The sequence below is a fragment of the Geotrypetes seraphini genome, chromosome 19, assembly GCF_902459505.1.
Source record: "Geotrypetes seraphini chromosome 19, aGeoSer1.1, whole genome shotgun sequence".
NCBI lineage: Eukaryota > Metazoa > Chordata > Amphibia > Gymnophiona > Dermophiidae > Geotrypetes > Geotrypetes seraphini.
This window is the reverse complement of record NC_047102.1, coordinates 37,608,490-37,628,269: the sequence shown is the minus strand read 5'-3', so window position 1 is coordinate 37,628,269 and position 19,780 is coordinate 37,608,490. Positions and strand designations below refer to the sequence as shown.

Below are 19,780 nucleotides of genomic sequence, written 5' to 3'. Positions count from 1 at the left end.
AAAGTACTAGAACGAATTATATTACTGAATAAGATGGGGGGAGTCCTATTTTTAATTAAAAATATAAAACTTTAAGAATGCCTATGAATGTGGAATTCCTATAGTCTCTCCAACAATTTAATAAGATCTGTTAATAATGCTGTATTTCAGCTTGTCTTAGTTGGGGTAATGAAAGCTGCTCAGCTTGGGTTTGGGAAACTCTTACCAGCATGAGATTACTTTTCCACTCCTCTGCTGTCTAATGTTGCCAAACTGTGGGGCTTCAGTTGATCTGTTGACACCCAAAAAGAGGATTTAGTTGTTTGGGGACAAATAAACTTTCCTTCAACAATTACACTAAAGCTAACACGGCAATTTTGAAATCTTCATGAGTGGCCTTACTTCTGCCTAATTCTACACTAGTTCTTTTTCTGTCAGTTCTTTTGCAGTCAAAATAGCTTGAATAGTTCTGAAAATACAAAAAGGTCTGTACCATTGCATCCTCCTACTGAACCCTGGCATGGGAATACTTCTCTGAAAATGGAGGTGCTGTAGAACAATATGTGGTTTTTTTCACCCATATGCAAGATGGACAATTTTCCTTTTACACAGGAATTTTTTTTTTCTAAAATGTACTCTCAGGATAGATATTCAGCCAGTGGCAGTAGCATGCCATTGTATCGAGCGATGGTGCGTCCGCATCTGGAATACTGCGTTCAATATTGGTCGCCGTACCTCAAGAAAGACATGGCGGTACTTGAGAGAGTCCAAAGGAGAGCAACGAAACTGGTAAAAGGGCTGGAACACTGCCCATACGCCGAGAGGTTGGATAGGCTGGGGCTCTTCTCCCTGGAAAAAAGGAGGCTCAGGGGAGATATGATAGAGACCTTCAAGATCATGAGGGGCATAGAGAGGGTGGATAGGGACAGATTCTTCAGGCTGAAGGGGTCAACAGGCACGAGGGGGTATTCGGAGAAACTGAAGGGAGATAGGTTCAGAACAAATGCAAGGAAGTTTTTTTTCACCCAAAGGGTCGTGGACACTTGGAATGCGCTGCCGGAGGAAGTGGTCGGGCAGAGTACGGTACAGGGATTCAAACAGGGATTGGACGGATTCCTGAGGGACAAAGGGATCGTGGGATACTGAGAGAAGTATCCAGGAAATAAGTATAGAAATCCGACCAGGTCGTGCATGTGCAAAACCGGAGGGTTAGGACTTCGATGGGAAGATAGGACTTCAATGGGAAACCAGGGTGGCAAGGGGGCCCCTTCTGGTGATTCAGACAGGTGACCTGTTTGGGCCGCCGCGGGAGCGGACTGCTGGGCATGATGGACCTATGGTCTGACCCAGCGGAGGCACTGCTTATGTTCTTATGTTCATGTTTGTCTACCACCTGCTTTATCCCTGGGTATTTAATACAGGATCATGTCTCGGCACATATGAGATTGGTTAAAACTTATATGCTACTATAGTATAGGGCAGTGGTAGGCAAACTCATTAGTCAAAAGAGCCAAAGATCAGCAGTACAACGATTAAAATTTCTTTTGAGAGCCATACCCCGTGCCCGCTTGCACTACGATGACTACATCAACCTGACTCACACCCCGCTCGCACACACGTAGTTGAAATCGATTCGTGGCAGAGCCTAGAGAATGACACAGGGAAAAAATTTGTCTCCATCCCCACAAACCATATGATCCCATCCACACAAGCCTCAAATAGTTTTATACTGAACTTATTACATTAAAGTATAAAAAGAAATATTCTGGACAATTGTCAATTTATAAATCAGCATCTTCTCTCCACTCTCTCTTCCCCATTTCCCTTCAGCATCCTCAGCCCACTCTCTCTCCACTTCCCTTCAGCGCATGCACAAACAAGCAATTTTATATCATTTTCATTGTATTCATTCATAGAAATTAAAGTCTAAATAATGCCAGTCATATAGAATATGATTTTACAAAAATAATTCCCTGCACAGTCAAGCCTGCAAGGATTACTAGCTGTCTTTCAGCAGCTCCCCCCCCCCCCCCACCTTCACCTTCGTAGCCAAGTCAAAATGATCTACTAACAATAAAATTTAAAAAACACAAAGCACACTGCACGCAGAGAAAATGTTAATTATCATTTATATTCCACGGGTTTTCAAAAAGGTCAAAGCAGATGACTTTATGCAATGTCACTTCAGTAAAAACTATACAAAAATAGACAAATATACCCCCTCCCTTTTTACTAAACAGCGATAGCATTTTTTAGCGCAGGGAGCTGCACTGAATGCCCTGCGTTGCTCTCGATGCTCATAGGCTCCTTGCAATAAAAAACGCAATTGCGGTTTAGTAAAAGGGGGTCATAGTGCAAAATATAGACAGCAGATATAAATTCTCAAAACGGAGACATTTTGATCACTAAATTGAAAATAAAATCATTTTTCATACCTTTGTTGTCTGATAATTTCCTCAGTCTCTGGTTGCACTTTATTCTTCTATCCAATATTTCTTCCCTTCTTTCAGCCTCCTGTATGTTTCCTCTCCTCCAGACCTCATTCCCTCTCCCAACTTTTTCTTTCTTTCACCCTGCACCCTTCTTTCTTTCTCTCTTTCTCCATGTCCCCTTTCTTTCTTTCTGTCCGTCTTTCTCTCTCCATGCCCCCTTTCTGTCTGTCTCCCTGTCTTTCTGTCTCCTGTTTCCCTTCTTTCTTTCTGTCTCCTTGCCCCCCTTTCTTTCTTTCTCCATGCCCTCCCCCAAGCCACTACCATTGGGGAACAGGCCGCCACCGCCTCTGGGGAACAGGCCGCCACCGCCGCCGCAATCAGGGAACAGGCCACCACTGAGTTCTGAGCTCTCCCTGCTTCCCTTCCTCGTAAAGAGGATGCTGAAGCACCAAGCTGACCACCCTTCCCCACCCGATGTCAATTCTGTCAGAGAGGAAGTTCCGGACCAGCCAGGCAGCGATTGGCTGGCCCAGATCTTCCTCTCCGATGTCAGAATTGACGTCGGGTGGCGAAGGTTGGTCAGCCCGACGCTTCAGCGTCCTCTTTACAGGGAAGGGAAGCAGGTTAGGTACCCCTGCTCTAGACGAGCCACGAGCCGCACTCAAGTGGCTAAAGAGCCGTATGTGGCTTGTGAGCCACGGTTTGCCGACCACTGGTATAGGGTTACCCTTTTTGTTACTCTACCAACTGAGCAGGAAAAATTAGGGACTCCTTTTACATTGGGGTGACTATCCACTAAATTCATGAGTCTTTAGAGAGAAAGCCTAATTGTCTGGTCTTAAGCCTGAAGGATTCCCACACATTTGATGTTCTTGCATTAGTTCTTGAAAATATTCAGACTTTGCCATCAGCCTTCTTTGCAAGGAAGTGAGTTCCAAATTGAAGGTGCCGTTACTGAAAAAATGTATGAGTATTGAGTAGGAATGTGTAGTAAAATGTTATACATCGCATGAGAAAGTATGTGGAAGTGGCTGCTATTAAGAGATGGAGCTATGCATACTTTAAGAAAAGGTGGGCACCTTTAGATGTTTTTGTCATGTTGGGGTGTGGGGAATTTAGTTTGTACAGAATCCTAGCAGACGTTGTGATCGAGGTATTGGGGGCAGTTTTGTGCTTTTGTTTGTGCTTAAAAAAAAGAAACAATAAAAGAACACCCAAACAAAGCAGGATCACATCGCAAGAGCAGATGAAAAAAGATCATGAAGCTCCTGAGGTAGCAGCTGCATGTGAAATCCACGAAATGTTCAGAAAAGCCTTATAGGTGTTTTTTGAGCTCTGAAAGAGCCATTCCTCATGAATGCTGTCACGTGACTTTGTCCATTTGTGTGGCTGATCCATCTTATTTTTCACAGAGAAATCAGTACACAGTAAAGGCCTTACATTAAAGATCCCTTTATTCCTTTTGTATTTTGCCTCCCCTTTCTTTTATTTTTAAGCAATGTATCCTCCCCATCTGCCCATATGTATGTACAATAACTGTGAATTTGTTCCCTCTATTTTATATTTTTTTTAAACTTTTAATATTTTGTATAAATTGGAAACCTCTTTGTTGATGAAAGCAGCGTATCAAGACCAAAATAAACTTGAAACTTAAAGCTGTGAAAGATATGATGAAGGTAATAGAACAACTGGGTTTACGAAAGGGTTGTATAATTTTCTGAAGGACAATTATTAGCCAGACAGGCGTGGGTGTTGCCACCTCTTTCTTCTTGGAGTGGGCAATAGGGAAGGGCTTCCACTGGGATCTGGTCCAAAGTGGCCACCACCAGAATCACTACATAAGCATTGTCATACTGGGATAGACCAAAGGTCTATCAAGCCTAGTGTCCTATTTCCAACAGTAGCCAAGCTACGTCACAAGTACCTGACAAGATCCCGAAAAAGTAAAACAGATTTTATGCTGCTCTTCTGAGGAATAAGCAGTGGATTTTCCCAAGTCTACCTTGATAATGGTTTATGGGCTTTTCTTTCAAGAAATTCTCCAATATTTTTTTTTTTAACCCTGCTAAGCCATCTGCTTTTAGTATATTCACTGGCCACAAATTCAAGAATTTTATTACACACTGAAGTGAAGAAATATTTTCTCGATTTGGTTTAAATTCACTCCATGTAAGAGAGACATACTGAGAGTTCTCAAAAACACTATATAGGCTGAGCAAAAAATTAAAGCTAGTGAAATAAAACCAAATCTTAAAAAGCAGTCTAAGAGCTCTTCTCAGTGTCTCATCCTCTCTGTCACTCTTGCTTTGCATCATTCTCTCCTTTTTATCTAGCCATTCCCTTCTCACATTTTCTTTTTGCTTCTTGGGCCTCCCAGTCTCTTTTCTTACTACTTACCTTTTCTCTATCCTGTTTTCTAGTTGTCCAGCTGTCCCATCTTTTATTTATTTATATTCTGCATATCCTATAATTCTTTGTGGATTACAAATTATTTGGGTATTCATACTTTTTTCTCTTATCTATCCTGGTGGGCTCACACTCTATCTAATGTACCTGGGGCACTAAGTGACTTGCCCAAGGGTCACAAGGAGCAGTGTGGGATTTGAATCCACAACCCCAGGGTACTGGGGCTGTAGCTCTAACCACTGCACCATACTCTCTACCTACCTTATTCTCTTCTTCCTTCTCAGCTTTCTGATCTTTCCCTTTTGTTTCTTATTTTTAGTTCTGCTTTTCTCTTTCCCACCTTCTCATTATCCTGTTACTTGAGTTTCTTTCTTGTTTCACTTCTTTTCTTTGCTTGTTCACCTTGAGTGACAGTCAAGTGATTTAAAGCATTCTCAGACCTCATGCAAGCCAAAATAAAAAAAAATAATAATAATAATCTCCATGAAATGTGTTTGGTCTCTGTGTCTAAATATAGCAGTTAATAAATCTCATTGTAATCACACATTCATCAGAGCTATTCTGTGTTAGAAAATGAGAATTTAAAAGGTTTTGTTCATCATGGCTATGCATCGCTGTAGGACAGAGGTCTGATCTCTCAAAAAGAGAATTTGTAAAACCCTTAGCTCTGCTTGGCAAAAAGATCATAGAGACCCTCAGTTAAAAAGGGATGGGATGTCAACTGTGAGAGTGGTTAAAAACCTTAATAATATCATCTTTTCAATTTTAGAAACTACTGAAATTGTGTCAATGGCTCAATCTGTCCTTGACAGGTAGTAGCCCAAAAGGCTTCACTGGGGCTTTGTAGAGAGTCAGGCAAGAGATTCCTGGTTCTAGACAGCTGTAAGTTGGAAGTACCTGGCAAGCCTAGGCAGAGGAAATGCTTGGTTTTTGCACATATGGCATAGAGCAGTGTTCGTCAACCTTTTGACACCTATGGACCGGCGGAAATAAAATAATTATTTTGTGGACCGGCACCAGTCCGTGGACCAGCAGTTGAAGAACACTGGGCTAAGTCGTGTGCATCTCTGCCCCAGACCCCGCCCCCATAATAGTACTAATTGTAACACCATTTTTTCCATTCCTTTTTACATATATACACACACATATAATCGTATTAACAACACATAATGGTTAACCACAAAATTAAAATACACAAAGCACACTGTATGCTTTTCAACATTCATTCCTACCAGAAAACTGATAACCCCATGCAAATGCAGGATCAAAACTAAAAGTGCTAATATTCACAAACACACCCTAAGATGCAAGATTCTGCAAGCAGTCCAACCCCAGAGGAAAAGAAACAAATGCATTTCTTCCTAAACAGACAAATCAATCACAAATCTCTCTCCCTCCATGCTGTGCCTTGCCTTCTGGCCTGCCCCCCGATGTTATCTTCGGTCCGGTCCACGGTACGGTCAACATGGCGTCTTCGGGCCGGCTCCCTGAGTGCTGCAGTGCACAAAGCCATGGGAAAAGGCTCCTACGCGCATCCTGAGCCTCATCCAGAAGCCTTCCCTTTGACGTTGCAACGTCAGAGAGAAGGCTTCCAGTTCAGGTGCAGGACCCGCGTAGGAGCCTTTTCCCATGGCTTTGTGTACTGCAGCACTCAGGGAGCCGGCCTGAAGACGCCGCATTGATCGCACCGAGGACCAGCAGATGAAGAACACTGTCTTCTGCTCGATGGACGTGCCAGCCCTGCAGACCGGCAGAAAATTTCTGTGGACCAGGCCACAGACCGGCGGTTGAAGAACACTGGCTTAGAGGACATTTAAGATAAAAGGAGTCTCAAGAGAAAGCATAAGGTTCAGCACTTCAGAGAGTTTTAATTGTTATTCATCTGCAGGTTCACTGAGCTGAGGTGATCAGTTATAAACCTGTACAAATAATCTGACAGAATATTATAATAATCACCTCTGTTCTATTTGTTATAATAATAACTTCTATTCATTTTTATCTCTTTCTCGTCACTGTACAATCCTCTGCCTTTTTCACTGTCACTGGTATCCTTCATATTCTCTGTATCCTTCTGACACCTTTTCTTATCTACCTCTGTAGCTGTTTCTTTCCACCATCTTTTCTCAAATGCTGTGTCTTTCTCTTGGATGAACAGAAATGTAACATATGAGAAAGAATTATCAACCGTGTTTGTAATTGTATTGCAACCTGCCAATAAAAGCCATGGCCTACTAAAGCAATGTGCTACCCATGGGCTGCGATGGTGACCAAGCTATGAATCCTGAAGACCTCGTACTCAGAATACCCTCCCCTAATTCTAGAAAGCTGAGCACCCAAATGTTTTGACTAGCATGCAAATTTCTGCATTGTAAGTTATTGAATAAGGGCAGTTATGTGGGTAACTTAATTTAATACTGCAGCCAAGTTGATCTTTGTAAAACGCAAGTCTGACCATGTCTCCCCACTCCTAGCCAAACTTCACTGGCTCCCAGTGATTTCCAGAATCCATTTCAAATGCTCCTGCCTGGCTTTTAAGATCATTCACGGCATCCTTCCTCCCTTAATCCCACTATCTTATAACTCCTCGAGTCCTGACTCTACCAGACCCGCCCAAAGGTATAAATTATCCTTCCCCTCTCTACACGGTATTCGCCATGCAGGCAAACTGGGAAAATCCCTTCTCTTCAGAATCACAGGTCTTTGGAACGACCTTACTACCCTGCTGCGGAATCTGGGCTCCCTCCAATTATTCCGCAAGCAACTGAAAACCTGGCTTTTCACTAAAATGTAATTCTATCCCTCCTTACTCTTCTCTTCTATATATAAGTTCATGTAAACCTTTTTTCCCCCTTCTCTTCCTATATTTTAAGTTCTTGTAAACCGTGCCAAGCTCCACATCTGTGGAGATGATGCGGTATATAAACTTAAGGTTTAGTTTAGTTTAATAATGAGCTGATAATTGGTGTTAAAAATGATTGGCACAAATTATCACCAATTAGCGGTTGCTCTTGTAACTGCCCTTAAAATTCCATAAGTTGTGTGCTCAAATTCTAGAACATGCAACTTGGAGGGGGTTAGACCTGGGAGGGGCAGAGGTGGATTGGTGACGTGTCGGGCAGTATGCTTGCGCCACAATGTTCATTTACTCTAGTATTCTATAATGGCAACTGCTGTTATAGAATCTGCACTTAGTCCCGCTCATCGCAGTGCCTAACAGGCAGTCAACTGAGAATTGTCCTCTTTGGGGCTAATTCTATAAAGACAATATCATTTATATGGCAAATATACACATCGATGACTAGAATACTTGCATACAGTGGCATACCTAGTATATTTGACACCTGGGGTTGATAATTTTTTAAAATCTCCCTCCTCTATATAAAAAAATTATTTTTAGTAATAATCCACGTGTCACACAAGGGTGCACCTAGGAAAAGGCAGCATCTTAAACACTACAGTGAGCACTAGAATATCAATACACCCATTATAAAACTAAATAAGTCAGATTAATACATATTGATCCTGCAAGGTCAATGCTAACAGAAAACCATGTCCTTTTCATACACACAGATACACCCTCACACAGTATGGAATAAGTAATCACAAACTAAAAATACTAATAGGTAGACAAAAGTTAAACTGAACCACCAAGAAGCCAGTGCAACACCACAGAAACAGTGAAGCCAAGATTTAGGCGGTGTATACATTTATAAATAAATATCCCTTAATACTGTACAAAATATAAATATAGCAGATGTAAATTTGAAAACACTGATAAATAACAATCACTTTACAAATTAACAAATTGCAATAAAACAAAAAATGGAAAATCAGAAAATTCCATTTTCTTGGACTAATGCATTTTTCAGTTAGCATTCAGAGGCCTAAACCTCCTTCCTCAGGTCAGAACAGTAAACTGCTGTTACTGTATCCTGTCCTGATCTGAGGAAGACAGGTTTTGGAAAAAAAAATGTATTAAAATTAGTCCTGTAAAATGATAAACGTTTATAAATAGAAAATGGAAATAAGGTAATCAATATAGCTACAATACTACTTTATTCTAAAGCAACAACAAAAAAATCTTACATAAAAACATAAGAATTGCCATACTGGGACAGACCCAAGGTCCATCAAGCCCAGTATCCAGTTTCAAACAGTGGCCAACCCAGGTCCTAAGTACTAAGCTAAATCCCAAAACAGATTTTACTACCTCCAGTGTAAAATTCCGCACCATACTTCTACAATGGATTCAATCCACGCTCACAGAAGGCATTTTCCCTGCTGACCTCAGTGAAATCATCATCACCCCAATCCAAAAAGACCCAAAAGTACCACAAAACCACCCATCTAACTTTAGACCTATTGCCTCCATTCCGCTATATGTCAAAATTATAGAAGGCCTAGTAGCCAAACTCCTCACCAACTACCTAGATGACCATAACCTACTCCACCCCATGCAATCAGGCTTCCGAACCAACTTCAGCACAGAGACACTACTAGGCTCCCTTATGGACACTGTCAGACAACACCTTAGTACAGGGAAAAAAATGCTTCTCATACAACTGGACCTAACTGCTGCATTCGACTTAGTAGATCAGGGGTGTCCAATGTTGGTCCTCAAGGGCCGCAGTCCAGTCGGATTTTCAGGATTTCCCCAATGAATATACATGAGGTCTATTTGCATGCACTGCTTTCATTGTATGCTAATAGATCTCATGCATATTCATTGGGGAAATCCTGAAAACCCGACTGGATTGCGGCCCTCGAGGACCGACATTGGACACCCCTGTAGTAGATCACAACATCCTTCTACAGATCATAGATGCAATAGTCATCTCAGAAAAAGTATACTCTTGGTTTGAAGGCTTCCTAAAATCCAGAACCTACAGTGTAAAATCAAACAAAGAAAAATCAGAACCTTGGTCAAACCCCTGTGGCGTACCACAAGGATCTCCACTATCCCCTACCCTCTTCAACCTTTACACTGCTTCTCTAGGAACACATCTGGACAATCTAGGCATAACCCCCTATAGTTATGCAGATGACATCACCATCCTCATCCCATATGATCATTCTAAACCTACCATGACAGACACACTTCACCGAACACTTGAAACAGTCACAACCTGGATGAAAGATCACAAACTTAAACTCAACCCAGACAAAACCAAATTCATCCTTCTCGAAAATGACAAGGTCCAAACCACAACCAACTTAGAACTCAACGCAATCAACTATCTCATCCAAACCACCATAAAACTACTTGGCATGACCATAGACAGATGCTGCACCATGCTATCGCAAATAAACAAAACAATTCAGAAATCCTTCGCAATCATGAGAAATCTGAGACTAGTCCGGAAATTCTTTGAAAGAACACAATTCCAACTTATAGTTCAATCCCTAATATTAGGTCTACTGGACTACTGCAACATCCTCTTCCTTCCTTGCCCTGTTACTATGATTAGACAACTTCAAACAATCCAAAATACAGCTTTGAGACTCATCTACTCATTGAGAAAATATGACCATATCACAGAATCCTACATCAACTCACATTGGCTTCCAATCCAAGAAAGAATCCAATTTAAATTCTACTGCATGTTATTTAAAACCCTAAACGGAGACAGCCCATCTTACTTGAACAATCGCCTCATCCAAGCACCCACTACCAGACACAGAAAAACGCACTCCCCATTCACACCTCCCCCAATCAAGGAAGTAAAACGAACAAAACTACACGACGGCCTCCTAGCCACTCAAACCGCAAGGCTGGACAACCAGATTTCCAACCTTCTGACGACCACCCCAGACTACAAGACATTCAGAAAAGAAATAAAAACTATACTTTTCAAGAAATTCCTGAAGCAACCATAACACCACGTACTCTTAATAACTCTAAAACTGACAATTGATCTACCCTTTACTTCACTAGTAATAACAACAGAACTTCCATTGTGACCCCCTTCTTAATTCTTTTGCAAACCGCCTTATCCTTAACAACCTGTGAAATGTTTAAAAGATCTACTACTTACCTCTCTAGCTAATCAATAGTTTTCCCATTGTAACACCGTTTTTATTAATCTTTTGTAATCCGCCTTGAACCGCAAGGTAATGGCGGAATAGAAATCCCTAATGTAATGTAATGTTGCTTATCCTAGGAATAAGCAGTGGATTTCCCCAAGCCATCTCAATAATGGCCTATGGACTTCTCTTTTAGGAAATTATCCAAACCTTTTTAAACCCTGCTAAGCTAACTGATTTCACCACATTCTCCAGTAACAAATTCCAGAGTTTAATTACACATTGTGTGAAGAAATATTTTCTCCGGTTTGTTTTAAATCTACTACTGAGTAGCTTCATCGCATGCTCCCTAATCCTAGTATTTTTGGAAAGAGTGAACAAGCATTTCACATCTACCCTTTCCACTTAACTCAGTATTTTATAGACTTCTATCATATCACCCCTGAGCAGTGTCTTCTCTAAGCTGAAAAGCCCTGGCCGTTTTAGCCTTTCCTCATAGGGAAGGCATCCCGAACCTTTTATCATTTTCATCGCCCTTCTCTGTACCTTTTCTTATTCTGCTATATTTTTTGAGATGCGGCAACAAGAACTCCACACAGTATTCAAGTTGCGGCTGTACCCTAGAGCGATACAAGGGCATTATAACATTTTCATCTTTGTTTTCCATTCTTTTTTCTACCTTTTGTCGTTTCTGCTTTAATCATCTTCTCTTCACTCTCTCCCCCTTCCATGCACCTGCTCTCTCTCTCTCTCTCTGCCCTTTCCATCCATTGCCTACCGTCTCTCTCTCTTCCATCCACTGTCAGCCCTCTCCCTTCCATCTGGTATATTCCCTCTTTCTATGCCCCTTCCATAAACTGTCTATTCTGTGCCCCTTCTCTCCTATATACATTATTCATTTCAGCTTCACCCCCTTTTCATTTTTCTTTCTCTCTATCTCCATACCCTCCCTCATGCTCTGGCAGCTCTCTCTTCTCCTTTCCTTTCTTTCTTCCCACCCACCCCACTCCAAGGTCTGGCATCTTTCTCTTCTTCCTTAATCAGTAGTGCAGCTTTGTAAAAGGAGCCCTTAACATCTTCCTGCATCTCATACTCTCTTTAGTGCTTGTTTCATTTACTTTACAAAGAGTTGACAATGCTATTTGTGCATGAATAGAACGCAGAGTAATGTAAAATCCCAGAAAGGAAAATCTTTTCTAAGAAAAATAACAGGGCCATAATATCATGCTCTCAAGGCTCTAGAGCAAGGCACATATACCTTGCTTAAGGCATACTACCCCATGAAGCACTATCCAGCACCTTCGCCCCCCCCCACCCCCAACACATACACACATTTTGCCCCTCCCCCAAATGTGGGTGCGAAACTCTCACAAACCATCCAGCACTACATTAAGCACAATATTTTGCCATTGACCCCCCCCCCCTCTACTCGGTATCTCTTCAGAATTACCGTCCAGAGCTGCATCATCACATCCACACAAGGTCCTCTAAACCAGTGGTTCCCAACACTGTCCTGGAGGACCACCAGCCAGTCAGGTTTTCAGGACAGCCCTAATGAATATGTATGGAGCAGAGATGCACACCTGTCACCTCCACTGTATGCAAATTTCCCTCATGCATATTCATCAGGACTATCCCAAAAACCCGACTGGCTGGTGGTCCTCCAGGACAGGGTTGGGAACCACAGCTCTAAATCATTCTTTGCAGAACACTGGCATTATTCAGCACTGTTATGGATGTGTCTTGCAATCCTTGTCATTTCTTGTAATCTTTAATTTCTTGTGGACTCTTTACTGGTTGGGTTTACCCTAAAGTGCACATGACAATTCTCTGCATCAAGAAATATAACAAATAATTAATCGAGTAAGAAACCCCCAGTGATTTTATCCATCACTGGCAGCAAAAGCAAGGAGGCGTGTGAAGAGTTAATGGAGGAAGACAGCTTCCCAGATTCTATCTTTGGGTAGTGGGTGGCATATTTCTCAGAAACTCTTTCTGTAATTAAAGTGATTCTGAATCTGTCTCTTGCACTTCAGGAGAGGAGGAGAATGGGAGGATCTTGTGTCATCAACTGGTGAACAAGGGACTCCTGATCGGTTGGGAATGAGAAGCAGGGAAGAGTGAGGGTGCAGTTCAAGAAGTGGAATCCTCCTCTTCCTCTGAGTCAGGGTTGGGGGAACCTGGAATAATTGTTGGGAGGGGACGCTCTGTCACTTTGTTGAGGGGCGGAGGAGGGGGATATACCATGCAGGTGACACTTTAATTGTATTCGATTCCACTCTCTCCCTGGCTAATTAAATTAATAACATAGCTAAAAAATGCTTTTTTAGTCTACGGATGTTAAGGAGGGTTCGTTGTTTCTTTCATCAACATCATTTTGTTATTCTGCTTCAGGCTATAATTTTAGCACATTTAGGGCTCCTTTTACTAAGCTGCGAGAGTGGTTTGAGTGCGTGCTTAGCGCACACTACATTCCTGCACGCGCTAGACGCTAACGTTGACATGTTTTAGAAAAACTCTGAAAACGTATTTATTTCAGAAATTTTTAACTGAAAGTTGAAGGGAAATACTTTTTAAGCATTTTTGAGTTAAAGATGGAATATGAATTTACTCTCTTTTTAATTTTATTACTTTTCCATTAATGAATTACAAATACTTTATTAATAGTCTGTTCAAAGTGCAATAACAAGTCCTTGACGTGCAAAACAAATGTAGTCCCAACTAGGATCCAAGTTTCGGCGACTGCATCGCCTTCCTCGGGAGACAATAAGGAACTTGCAATGCTCTGCAAATGTTATGTATAAACGCGTCGGCGTCTCTACTTCAGAAAAGAAGCGCCAAAAGTATGCGCATGTGCAACAAGATGCTATTTAAAGAGCATACTTTTGGCGCTTCTTTTCTGAAGTAGAGACGCCGACGCGTTTATATGCAACATTTGCAGAGCATTAAAAGTTCCTTATTGTCCCTTGAGGAAGGTGATACAGTCACCGAAACTTGGTGTTCCCTCTAAGCTGAGCAGGTGTCCTCCAGCTGCATTGCTACCACTAGGGGGTGGAATATTTTCAGTCGCTAAGGACAGGTATGCTCCCTGGAGTCCTGCAGAACTTGCCTGTCCCTCACAATTGAAAAATGTGACAGTAAAACAGCACCCTCTATTGGTGAGACTGTGGGTGGAGGACTCCTGCTCAGCTTAGAGGAAAAGACGTCAAGGACTTATTGCACTTTGGACAAACTATTAATAAAGTATTTGCAACTGTAGGTTGGTCTTGACATCTCCAGTGCCTCTTCTTTCATTGTTTTTCTTCTGATGCTCTCTGTCATCTCTTGATGCCAGAGGCCTTGATTTTCTCAGGTGTTTCCAGAATTCGCCCTATTTACAGCAATGAAATGGAAGTTAGACCTATAGCCCCAATAGTAACTCCAAATCATTAATTTGTTAGCTTTTTTATTCTCCTGAGTGCGTCGCATGCAATAAAATTAAAACTTCTATGTAAGTGCTGTACCGAAATATGCAAGTCAGGAGGTAAACTCAAGAAATGACAATTAATTAGTCCATATCCCAGCTCACTTCTAAATTTAGACAGACAGAACTAAGCTTTGCTGACTGGAAGGATTTGTTCTAAGCAACAAACTGGCATGCTATCCAGGTGGGAGAAGACATGAAAAACAAGCATGGGAGGGGGTTATATTTAATGGGCACTCTTGGAGGCAAAGCAGCTGAGTCCTAGGCATCTGCCTGCCTTTTTGATTCCATTTATTAACGGTAGGTTCTTTACAAAAGGCTTTCTCCAGCGCGACTGCTCCCACTCAAGATGAGACCTCAGCTGTGAAATCAACTGGTTTCCAGAGGTTCTGTACAAGGCTATCCTTTACGAATCCTGTGATATATGCATTTCCTTGTAAAATACGGAGTTGGAATTCAGGTTGTGGTAAGCCATGGTGACTATGGGACTCATTTTCATAAGACAGCATAAACTAGCACTTTGACAACGTACTAGTCAAAATGTCAAAGTGGCCATTTTTGAAACTGACTTTCTAGACATCTTTCTGGTCATTTTGTCTCCAGTACGTCTAAATCATAAGGGGGCATGTTAGAGGTGTGTTTTGGGCGGGCTTAAGTGTCTGGGGGGGTGTCAGTGGGTTCCAGTTTTGGCCTCCCCTGCCAGCAGGGCTGTACACAACACACGCACAACAGTTACCGGCAGCGCCAGAGCTGCCTGTAATTAGCGAGTGGAAATGTAATGTAATTTATTTCTTATATACCGCTACATCCGTTAGGTTCTAAGCTCTAAGTTTACAGAAAATATACATTAAGATTAGAAATAACAAAGGTACTTGAAAAATTCCCTTACTGTCCCGAAGGCTCACAATCTAACTAAAGTACCTGGAGGGTAATAGAGAAGTGAAAAGTAGAGTTAGAGGAAAAATAAAAATAAAATAAACATTTTAACAAGACAGCATTGATCTAAATACTTTGGAAGGTAGAAGAGAGGAGAGAAAGGAATAGAAGCAAAAGGGGGAGCCGTTGAACAGTAGAATTCTGGAGAAATATAAATGATAGAAATAGAACAAAACAAAGAAATGAGGGGGAGTTCCCTTTTGTGGAATGCTAGGAGAGTTCATTTAAATACCAATGAGCTCCTAGACATGTATTTGCATAGGGTTCTCTGTGGTACAGAGGGGTTTGGGAAGGGGGGCAGGGAAGTGTGCCTGCACCCCGGGTGCCCCCTACCCTAGCTACACCACTACCTAAAGATGACATCTGCAGGCATAAGGGTTCTGCTCTGCTAAGAATGCTGGCTGCTTGGACATCCCAATAGCTTGTTTTTGTGTGTTTTTCATTTGAATGTCTTTGTATTAAAAAATGGCAAAAAAAAAAAACAAAACATAAGACATCTTGCTCTTTTGAAAATAGACATTTTTCTCTACTGGATTTCTGGACCTCTTTCCCAAAACATCCAAACTCAGACGTCCTATCAAAAATGCCCCTCCACATCTCCCAGTATATTATCAAATACTCGCTTCTCAATAAAAGTTTGAAGACGATCATGCCCTACAAGACAAGTGTTTTGTAATCGAGCAGGGGCAGGTCACTGACCAGGGCCTGTTGTTGGAAACATTATTGAGACTATTCAAAGTGTTCTTCTAATTTCAAATCTTACCCAGTCATCCAAAAACATAAGACTAAGATTTCAATGACTCTAAATGTGGGCTGTACATTTTCAGGAGCAGGTATTTGAGGAATTATTATGTACAGTGCTGTGTATACTGACAATGCTCTTATTGTTTGAGGGGATAAGCAAACAACTGGACAAAGGAGACCTATAGACATTGTATATCTGGACTTCCAAAAAGCTTTCGACAAAGTACCCCACGAGCGCCTACTAAAGAAGCTGTGGAGTTACGGGGTGGAAGGGGACGTGCACAGACGGGTCAAAAATTGGCTGGCGGACAGGAAGCAGAGGGTAGGAGTAAAGGGACACTACTCTGACTGGAAAGGGGTAACGAGTGGTGTCCAATAGGGGTCAGTGCTGGGGCCATTGCTGTTCAATATAAGAACATAAGAAGTTGCCTCCACTGGGTCAGACCAGAGGTCCATCGTGCCCAGCAGTCCGCTCCCGCGGCGGCCCATCAGGTCTATGACATGTGAAGTGGTTTCTGAGCATTTCCATAACCTACCTTTACTTCTATCTGTACCCCTCAATCCCCTTATCCTTTAGGAACCTATCTAAACCTTCCTTGAACCCCTGTAATGTGCTCTGGCCTATCACAGCCTCCGGAAGCGCGTTCCATACGTCCACCACTCTCTGGGTAAAAAAGAACTTCCTAGCATTTGTTCTAAACCTGTCCCCTTTCAACTTCTCCGAGTGACTCCTTGTACTTGTGGTTCCCATGCCCTTCAGGATTTTGAAGGTTTCTATCATGTCTCCTCTAAGTCTCCGCTTTTCCAGGGAGAACAGCCCCAGCATTTTCAACTTGTCAGCATATGAAAAGTTTTCCATACCTTTTATCAGTTTAGTCGCTCTTCTCTGGACCCCCTCAAGTACTGCCATGTCCTTCTTGAGGTACGGCGACCAATACTGGACACAGTATTCCAGATGTGGGCGCACCATTGCACGATACAGCGGCAAGATGACTTCCTTCGTCCTGGTTGTGATACCCTTTTTAATGATACCCAACATTCTGTTCGCTTTCTTTGAGGCTGTCGCACACTGGAAATGGGGACAAAATGCGAAGTTATAAAATTTGCAGATGATACAAAACTCTCCAGTAGGGTCAGAACTGTTGAGGAATGCAAAGAATTACAAAGTGACCTGAACAAGCTGGGTGAGTGGGCATAAAGATGGCAGATGAGCTTCAATATAGAGAAATGTAAAGTCTTGCACATAGGGAAAGGGACCCCGATGTACAGCTATACGATGGAAGGGAGGGTACTAGGGGAAGGCAACCTAGAAAATAATTTTCAAGTTTTCCTGCATATGTTTCAAACTAGTTTGGGGACTAACTCCTATGTACTTGCTATCTCACTTCATATTCTACAGCCCTATAAGACAAACTGGAAACTGCTATCTTTTTGCTTACCCAAGCATTACCAATTGTAAATACAAAATCTTTCTGGATAGAACTTTTGCGTACCAAGCAAACAAACAACAACACTGGCTAGACAACTACATTAATAAAGCTAGACTGACCTACAACGCTTTTAGAAAACTCATAAAAACTGCCTTATTCGACAAATATATCACCTAAACAGAATCTTCACCGAACACTTCTTTCTTTTCTCGTTCCCAAATATACCCCCTCTGAAATCCTTATCAAACTGTATTTTGCAATTTGGGACTTTTCTTCTAATATGTCCTCCCCTGAAAATTCTTAAACTGTATATTGTAATTTTCAATGTATTTTTGGTAATTCGCGACCTTTTCCTAACAGGTCCTCTCAGAAATTTCTTAGCGAAATGTATATTTTATATTTTCGCATTCTTAAAGTTGATGTACTCTGTATTTCCTCTGACTATCTGCATATTGTAACTCTGTATTTCCTCTGACTATCTGCATATTGTAACTCGCTGAATGTCCAGCTCTCTTGAATGTAAACCACCTAGAAGTCACAAGATTGTGGCGGTATAGAATAATAAAGTTATTATTATTATTATTAGAAAAGGACTTGGGGTGATTTCCAATTTGGAAATCACCTTCGCTATTAGATTATACCTTTTGGTGGAACTCTCTGAGTATGTATCATAGATTTGAATCCTATGCATATGAGAAGAGAGTTACATTCCGAACCTGCATGAACTTGAAATACAACAAATCTCCATGGTCATTCTTAGATTCCTATGTACGCTCATCTTCTTAGACACTCCTGTTATCCTTTTCTTCTCCTCTCTTCTCTCTTTCATTTTTCTTTCCTTTTTCTTTACTGCTCTCTCCCATCTTTATCTTATATATCCCTTACATACATTTTTAATAATTGGAGCCTTTGCTCCTATACAGTTAAACATAGATTTATATATTTTATATACAGAAAGCTTTATTTTGTTTCTATGTACTTTAAATGATTCTTGTATCCTTTAAAATACTTAATAAAAATTATTGAACTGGAAAAAAAAAAAGAAAAGGACTTGGGGATATTGGTGGATGAAGCCAGCGGCACAATGTGCAGCGGCCTCAAAAAAGGCGAACAGAATGTTGGGCATTATCAAAAAAGGTATTACTACTAGAATGAAAGAAGTTATCCTGCCGCTGTATCGAGCAATGGTGCGCCCGCATCTGGAGTGCTGCGTCCAATACTGGTCGCCGCACCTTAAGAAGGATGTGACGATGCTCGAGAGGGTCCAGAGAAGAGCAACAAAGATGATTAAGAGCATGGAAAACCTTGCATATACTGAAAGGCTAGAGAAGCTGGGGCTCTTTACCCTGGAAAAGCGGAGACTTAGAGGGGACATGATAGAAAACATAAGAACATAAGCAATGCCTCTGCTGGGTCAGACCTGAGGTCCATCATGCCTAGCAGTCCGCTTAGGCATGGAGAAGGTAGAGAGGGACAGATTCTTCAGGCTAGCAGGGACATCAAAAACAAGATGGCATTCAGAAAAGCTGAAAGGAGACAGATTTAAGACGAATGCTAGGAAGTTCTTCTTCACTCAGAGGGTGGTGGACACCTGGAATGCACTTCCAAGAGAGGTGATAGGACAGAGTACAATGTTGGGTTTCAAAAATGGCTTGGATGATTTCTTGAAGGAGAAAGGGATTACAGGGTAAAGATAGAGGGTTACTATGCAGGGTACTTCAGGATTAGGGCACAAACAATGTAGGTGGTGGGAACTTAAAGGTCAAGGACCTGGGGGGGGCCGCCATAAGAGCGGACTGCTAGGCACGATGGACTCCTGGTCTGACCCAGCAGAGGCAATGCTTATGTTCTTATGTTGTTATTGTCATGAATAATTACTGACAAGAACAGAACATGTGTAGGGTAGGAGGAAGCTACACAGTAACATGTTACAAGCAGGCAGAGACAGAATGCAGAGATCAAGAGGAAATCTAAGGAACAAGAAAGTATGTTAGGAGTGGAAACATTCATAAATACCCCTCTTCTCCTTCTCCGCCATCTTGTCACAGCTTTTCTTGCAAATGTATATCTCATATAAGTCCAGACTGAGCTTTTTTCTGATTTACCTTAATAAGCACATATATTCCTCTGCCCAATTATTATATAGGTAAACCTAGCACAGAAGATAAAGTTACCAAATGTCTCCATGTCATTAGAGATAGAGGATCAATCCCTGTTTCTCTTTATTTTGAGGAAGCCATAGTCCCACATCTGTCTATGAAGTGCAGAACTACTCTGAATTCAAATGTATGGTGTTCTTTGTTTCTGATAACCCAAAACTGTTTGATCTCTCTGGGTTACATTATTAAGAGAAAAGCAATAAAAAC

General features: G+C 41.6%; 1 protein-coding gene across 1 annotated transcript in view; it reads right to left on the bottom strand.

Annotated features, from left to right (window-relative positions):
• Positions 1-19,780, bottom strand: part of LOC117352063 (nitric oxide synthase-interacting protein-like) — a 742,171-nt gene that overhangs the window by 703,473 nt on the left and 18,918 nt on the right. The window lies entirely within an intron of this gene.